General features: G+C 37.1%; 1 pseudogene; it reads left to right on the top strand.

The window, feature by feature from the left end:
* The first annotated feature begins 411 nt into the window (after positions 1-411).
* On the top strand, positions 412-1,978 carry LOC136317750 (heat shock protein HSP 90-alpha pseudogene; annotated as a pseudogene).
* Positions 1,979-8,127: the final 6,149 nt, after the last annotated feature.

The following is an 8,127-nucleotide window of genomic DNA, read 5'->3' as shown; positions in this document are numbered from 1 at the left end:
ATTCTTCATTTTCAAGATTGCTAGGGCTATTCGTGTTCTTTTTTTGGTTTCATATAAATTTTTGAAATATTTTTTTGTGATCTTTAAAGTATGCCATTGGTATTTGAATAGGAGTTGCATTGAATCTATAGATTGCTTTGGGTAATATAGACATTTTAATGATGTTTATTCTTCCTATCCATAAACATAGTATATGCTTCCACTGTTTGTATCTTCCTTGATTTCTTTTTTCAATATAAGTACCTAAACATTCACTGTATCTTTCAGTATGAGCACACATGCATGAACACATACACACACACAGGATTGTCATATATTTTATGGACAAGCTTTAAACTCTAAGGGCACTAAGAGTTGTTTCTGTGACCTGATGCTGCATAGTTACAGAGTCCATGAGGTCTCTTAGCCAAGATGCCTGAAGAAACCCAGACCCACGACCAGGTGATGAAGGAGGAAGAGGTAGAGACATTTGCCTTTCTGGTAAAAATTTCTCAGTTGATGTCAGTGATCATCAATACTTTCTACCCAAATAAAGAGATCTTTTTGAGGGAGCTGATTTCAGATTTGTCTGATGCTCTGCACAAAATTAGATACGAAAGCTTGACAGATCCCAGTAACCTCTGGGAAAAAGCTATACATTAATTTCATTACAAATAAACAATTGAACCTCACTATTGTGGATATTGGAATTGGAATGACCAAGGTCGATTTGATCAACAACCTGGGTACTGTTGCCAAGTCTGGAACCAAAGTATTCATGGAACTTTTTCAGGCTGATACAGATATCTCTATGATTGGCCAGTTTGGTGTAGGGTCTTATTCAGCCTGACTGGTTGCTAAAAAAGTGACCATGATCACCAAACATAATGATGATGAGCAGTATGCTTGGGAGTCTTCTACAGAAGGATCATTCACAGGACTGACACACAAGAACCCACGGGTTGCAGAACAAAGGTTATCTTGCACCTAAAATAGGAGAGAAAAAAAAGAATATTGTGAATAAACATTTTCCATTTATTGGCTACCCCATTACACTTTTTGTGGACAAAAAACATAATAAAAAAATCAGTGATGATGAAGCTGAAGAAAAAGAAGAGAAAAATGAAAAAAGAGAAAAAGAAGCCTTACAATGCAGTGGCACAGTGAATGGAGCATCAGATTTGGATGGAAAGGACCCAGGTTTGAAATTCCAAGGTCACCAGCTTGAGCACAGGCTCATCGAGCTTGGACACAGAGTCACCAGCTTGAGAATGGGGTTGCTGGCTTGAGCATGGGATCATAGACATGACCTCACGGTCGCTGGCTTGAGCCCAGAGGTCACTGACTTGAAGCTCAATGTCACTAACTTGAGCCCAAGGTTGCTGGCTTGAGCAAGGTGTCACTTTCTCTGCTATAGCCTCCCGGTCAAGGCACATATGAGAAAGCAATCAATGAACGACTAAGGAGCCACAACAAAGAATTTATGCTTCTCATCTCTCTCCCTTCCTGTCTCTCTGTCCCTCTCTCTGTCTCTGTCACAAAAACAAACAGTATAAAAAGAAGAAAAGTAATCTGATGACATACTTGAAATACAAGATGTTGGTTCTGACAAAGAGGAAGAAAAAAAGAAAGATGGAGACAAGAAGAAGAAGAAAATTAAGGAAAACTACATCAAACAAGAACAACTGAACAAAACAAAGCCAATTTTGGGAGAAATTCTGACGACATTACTAATGAAAAATACAGGGAATTCGGCAAGAACTTGACTAATGACTGGGAGGATTACTTGGCAGTGTAGCATTTTTTCAGTTGAAGGGCAATTGGAATTCAAAGCCCTTCTTTTTGCTTCAAGATGTCCATTCTTTGACTTATTTCAAAACAGAAAGCAAAATAAAAACATTAAGTTGTATGCGAACGCAGAGTTTTCATCATGGATAACTGTGAAGAGCTGATCCTTGAATATCTGAACTTTATTAGAGCTGTGGTAAACACACACTAACAAGATCTATAGGATGATCAAACTTGGTCTTGGTGTTGATGAAAATGACTCCCTTGCTGATGAGGTCAATGTTCCTGTAACTGAAGAGGTGCTGCCCCTGGAAGAAGATGACAGCATTTCATGCTTAGAAGAAGTAGACTAAGCTTACTTAAAGAATGTCCTGTTCAGGCCCTGGCCGGTTGGCTCAGTGGTAGAGCGTCGGCCTGGCGTGCATAAATCCTGGGTTTGATTCCCGGCCAGGGCACACAGGAGAAGCACCCATCTGCTTCTCCACCCCTCCCCCCTCTCCTTCCTCTCTGTCTCTCTCTTCCCCTCCCGCAGCCGAGGCTCCATTGGAGCAAAGATGGCCCGGGCACTGGGGATGGCTCCTTGGCCTCTGCCCCAGGCGCTGGAGTGGCTCTGGTCACAACGGAGCGACACCCCGGAGGGGCAGAGCATCACCCCCTGGTGGGCAGAGCATCGCCCCTGGTGGGCGTGCCGGGTGGATCCCGGTCGGGCGCATGCGGGAGTCTGTCTGACTGTCTCTCCCCGTTTCCAGCTTCAGAAAAATACAAAAAAAAAAAAAAAAAAAGAATGTCCTGTTTACATGTTCAGTATTTTACCTTCATTCTCTTGGATAATATATTTTTAAGGACTTTTTTCTTTATTTTTGTTAACATTTAAAACATTTTTATGGCATGACAATGACTATTTTTTTAAAAAGACAAGGTTTCTTTTCACTTCTAAGTGTATGATGCTTTAGGCGCTAAAACAGAGCTAGTTTTTCTTTTCTAGTTTCATGATGGCTTATTTTAACAGAATGAGGTTACGTTTGTTGTAAGATGTGTGTAACCTAATGAGTGTTAGCTTTGTGGACTAAAGTGTTTGGCTCTCAGGTAGATTCCTAGGTAGACAAATCTTTTGGCACTGAAGTGTTCTGAGATATACACACATGGCTAAAACAACTTTCATCCCCTAGGATCTACGTTTTAAACCTTCCATCCACTGTAGTTATAAACTGCATGTACGACCTCTAGAAATTAGTATGCTAAGCTGAAGCAACTTGATGGAAGTAGCTATCCCTTGGGCTTGTTTCCAAAGAAAAGTATTGCTTAGGGCAGTGTTTTTCAACCAGTGTGCCTTGGCACACTAGTGTGCCATGAGACATGGTCAGATGTGCCATGGGGAAATTAAACATGGGTCCCCAAACTACAGCCCGCGTGCTGGATATGGCCCATGGAGGCTATTTATCCAGCCCGCCGCCAGCCGCCTCCATTCGAACATAAACATTCCCTTCACAATCCCTCCAGCTATCAGCGACAGGAAGAGTGGAGGCACAGGGAACGCTCACTGACCAATCACCTTCTAGGATTCATCCCAACCACTAGCGATGAACCAATAGTAGGCTGCCTCTCATCCACACCCAGGAAGGTCCCTGCTCGGGCTGCTGCGCACTTGTCATTGTGTGGCCGCTGCGAGTAGTTGAAGCTGCTACTCCTCCCCATGGTCCCGATTTCTAATCCTGGTCAGGACTGGAGGTAAATGTTGCCACCTTTAGATGAAGCCTCAGTCTCAGCTGGTTATGTCTATCCTGATGGTGTATATAGATATTTGACCTTTTTCTTTTTAAAAGAGACCCCCGCAGAGGGTGATATACAATGCATCACAATGTTATCTAACTTTAAAGCTAAAGTTTGCTGATATTCCTTTGGACAGTTTTTGGTTATCTGTTGCCAAGGAATTCCCCATTCTGGCCAACAAATCTATTTTGACATTGCTCCCGTTTTCAACCACATATCTATATGAGCTGAGCTTCTCAAACTTGACTGAGATAAAAACTAAAAACAGAGAGAGACTGAGAACTGTTGAGGAAGAGTTTTGTGTGTGTCTTTCTACCATTCCTACCAGGATATCCCTTTTGTGTTCATCGAAACAGGCCCAGGTTTCACAGTAAGTGAGTATAAATACATTTAGAAACTATATTATTAACTATATGTATAATATGTAATGTGTTAGAGTGTCATTTTGTGTCATTTTGGTAGGTGGTGTGCCCCAGGATTTTGTAAATGTAAAAAATGTGCCGCGGCTCAAAAAAGGTTGAAAATCACTGGCTTAGGGTAGCAAAAAAAAAGTTAATTTAGGCATGTTTTAAAACCATTCAAAAGTAACTCAGAGCAAGATTTGTGAATGGAAATGTAGTGCTCAAGTCACAGTCTGCTTTAACAGGTGGTAGTAAACAAAGACAAATTAAAAAGAAAAAAAAGAAATAAAAGGCATTCATATCAGGAAAGAAGAAGTAAAGGCATCACAAAAAACAATTAAAAGTGAAAGGTTGGGAAATGATTCTCCAAGGAAATAATACCCAAAGAAAAGCAGGTGTAGCCATAGTCATATATGACAATGCTGACTTCAAGATAACAAAGGTAATCAGAGACAATGGACATTTTATAATGATGGACATTTTATAATGATAAAGGGGTCATTGTATCAAAAACACATACACTTCTTAATATATATGTACCGAACCAGGGATCACCAAAATATATAAGACATTACTAACTGATCTAAAAATAGAAGCAGACAAACACGATTATACTTAAAGATTTCAACACACCATTGACGGCTTTAGATAGATCATCCAAACAGAAAATCAATAAAGAAATGTCAGCCTTAAACGACACTTTGGGCCAAATGAACATAATAGACATTTAAAGGATATTTCACCCCAAAATGTCAGATTATACATTCTTCTCCAGTGTGCATAGAACATTCTCAAAGATAGACTATATGTTGGGCCACAAAACTAACATCAACAAATTCAGGAAGATTGAAATTATACCAAGCATATTTTCTGATAATAAGGCTTTGAAATTAGAATTCAACTATAAAAAGGAAGTAAAGAAACCCACAAAAATGTGTAAATTAAACAACATACAACTAAAAAATTAGTGGGTCAAAGAAGAAATAAAAGCAGAGATCAAAAGATATACACACACAAATGAAAATAACAACACTACATATCAAAATTTCTGGGGTGCAGTAAAAGCAGTAATAAAGGGGAAGTTTATATCATTACAGGCTTATATCAATAAACAAGGGAGATCGCAAGTAAACAACATAACACCACATCCTAAGGAACTAGAAAATGAAGAACAAGGGCAAACCAAAGTCAACAGAAGAAAGGGAATAAAAAGAAAGGAAAAATAGTAAAAATTAGAGCAGAACTAAATGAAATAGAGAACAAAAAAAACTATAGAAAAATTAATATAACAAACAGCTGGTTCTTTGGAAAGATCAATGAAATTGACAATACACTGGCTAGACACACTAAGGAAAAAAGAGAAAGACTCATATAAATTAAATCCTGAATGAAAGAGGAGAAATTATCACAAACATCATGGATATACAAAGGATCAAAGTAGAATATTATGAAAGATTATATGCCACCAAATTCAACAACCTAGAAGAAGTAGATAAATTCCTATAATTACACACTCTTAGTGACCCTAGACTGGGTCACAAAGAAGTAGAAAACCTAAATAGATGTGTAAGCAGGAAGGAAATAGGAACAACTATCATAACCCTCCCCAAAAAAACAAAATTCCAGGACCTGATGGCTACCCTAGTGAATTCTACCAAACATTCAAAGATTTGCTACCTATCCTTCTCAAAGCCTTCCAAAAAGTAGAAGAAGCTATACTACCCAACACATTTTATAAAGCCAATATAACCCTCATAAGAAAACCTGGCAAGAATAATACACACACACACACAAAAACTACACATCAATATTTCTAATAAATACAAATGCAAAAATCCTAAATAAAACACTAGCAAATCGAATATAACACATTAAAGAAAAAATAATTACAATAAAGTGGATTTTATTCCAGGAGCAGAAGGATGGTTCAACATATGGAAACTGATCAACATAATACACCACATCAACAAAACTGAATAAAAGCCAATGATCCTATCAACAGATGCAGAAAAGGCATTCAATAAAATACAACATCCATTTATGTTTAAAACACTCAACAAAATCAGAATAGAAGGAAAGTACCTCCACTTAATAAAGGTCATATATGACAAACCATCAGCTAACATAATATTAAATGGAGAAAAAATAAAGGCTTATCCTGTAAAATCAGGAATGAGATAATTCTGCCCACTCTCTCCGCTCTTATTTAACATAGTTCTGGAAGTTTTAGCCAGAGTGATCAGGCAAGAGAAAGAAATAAAAGGTATCCATATCAGGAAAGAAGAAGTAAAGGTATAACGTTTTGCAGATGACATGATCCTGTATATAGAAAACTCCACAGACTCCACCCAAAAACTATTAGAAATAATAAACCAACACAGTAAAGTCACAGGATACAAAATCAATATACAAAAGTATATTGTTTTTCTATATGCCAATGATGAAAGTTTGGAAAATGAACTAAAAAAAAGCAATTCCTTTTACAATTGCAACAACAGAAAAAGTAAAATACCTCAGAATAAATGTAACAACAGATGTTAAGGACTTATATACTAAAAACTACAAAATATTATTGAAAGGAATTGAAAAAGACACAATGAAATAGAAAAATATTCCATGTTCATGAATTGGAATACTCAATATAGTTAAAATGAACATATTAGCCAAAGCAATATACAAATTTACTGCAATCACCATCAAAATCCCAATGTCATTTTTTTAATGAAATAGAACAAAAAAATTACCAGGTTTGTATGGAACCATAACAAAACTCCGAATAGCCAAAACAATCCTGAGGAAAAAGAATGAAGCTGGAAGCACCACACTACATGACTTCAAATTATACTATAGAGCCATGATCATCAAAACCACATGATACTGCCAGAAAAACAGACATATAGACCAATGAAACAGAATCAAGAGCTCAGAAATAAAAGCACATATATATGGACAAATCATCTTTGACAAAGGAGCCAAATGCACACAATGGAGAAAAGAAAGCCTCTTCAATAAATCGTGCTGGGAAAATTAGAAAGCCACATGCAAAAGAATAAACTTGACTACAGTTTGTCCCCCTACACAAAAATTAATTTAAAATAATCAAAGACCTAAATATAAGATTTGAAACAATAAATTACATGGAAGAAAATGTAAGCACTAAGCTCACGGACCTTAGCTGTAGAGAACAATTTATGAATCTGACCCCAAAGGCAAGGGAAGTAAAAGCAAAAATAAATCAACAATACTATATCAAACTAAAAAGCTGCTACACAGCTAAAGAAACTGACAACAAAACAAATAGGCAGCCAACTAAATGGGAGATGATATTTGCAAACAATAGCTCCGATAAGGGCTTAATATCCAAAATATACAAAGATCTCACAAAGCTCAGCAACAAACAAGCCAACAATCCAATTAAAAAATAGGGAGAGGACCTGAACAAACACTTCTCCCAATAACGCATACAAATGGCCAACAAATATATGAAAAGATGCTCATCTTCACTAGCTATTTGAGAAACGCAAATCAAAACTACAATGAAATAGCCTCTCACACATGTTAGCTTGGCTATTATCAACAAGACAGGTAATAAGTGTTGGAGAGGCTGTGGAGAAAAAAAGAACCCTCATTCACTGCTGGTGGGAATGCAAATTACTACAACCATTATGGAACAAATTATGGTGTTTTCTCAAAAAATTAAGAATAGAACTACTAGATGACCCAGCAATCCCTCTACTGGGTATCTACCCAAAAACTTGAAAACACTGGTACACAAAGACACATACACTCCCATGTTCATCGAATCATTATCACTATGGCCAAGACATGGAAACAACCAAAGTGTCTCTCGATAGAGGACTAGATAAAAAAGATGTGGTACATATGTACAATGGAATACTACTCAGGCACAAAAATTGATGATATATTGCCATTTATGACAACATGAATGGATCGTGAGAACATTTTACTGAGTGAAATAAGTAAATAAGAAAAAGCTATGAACTATATTATTTTACTCATAAGTGGGATACAAAATTAAGACTTATGGACAGTGATAAAAATGAAATGGTTACTGTGGGAGGATGTTTGGGAGGGAAGTGAGTAAAGAAGGACAAATATATGGTGACAGAAAATAATTTGGTTTTGAGTGATGGGCACATAATGCAGTCAACAGTTCAAATGTTATAGA

The sequence above is a fragment of the Saccopteryx bilineata genome, chromosome X, assembly GCF_036850765.1.
Source record: "Saccopteryx bilineata isolate mSacBil1 chromosome X, mSacBil1_pri_phased_curated, whole genome shotgun sequence".
NCBI classification, from domain to species: Eukaryota; Metazoa; Chordata; class Mammalia; order Chiroptera; family Emballonuridae; genus Saccopteryx; species Saccopteryx bilineata.
The sequence above is the reverse complement of the archived record's forward strand: the minus strand, read 5'-3'. Positions and strand labels throughout refer to the sequence as shown.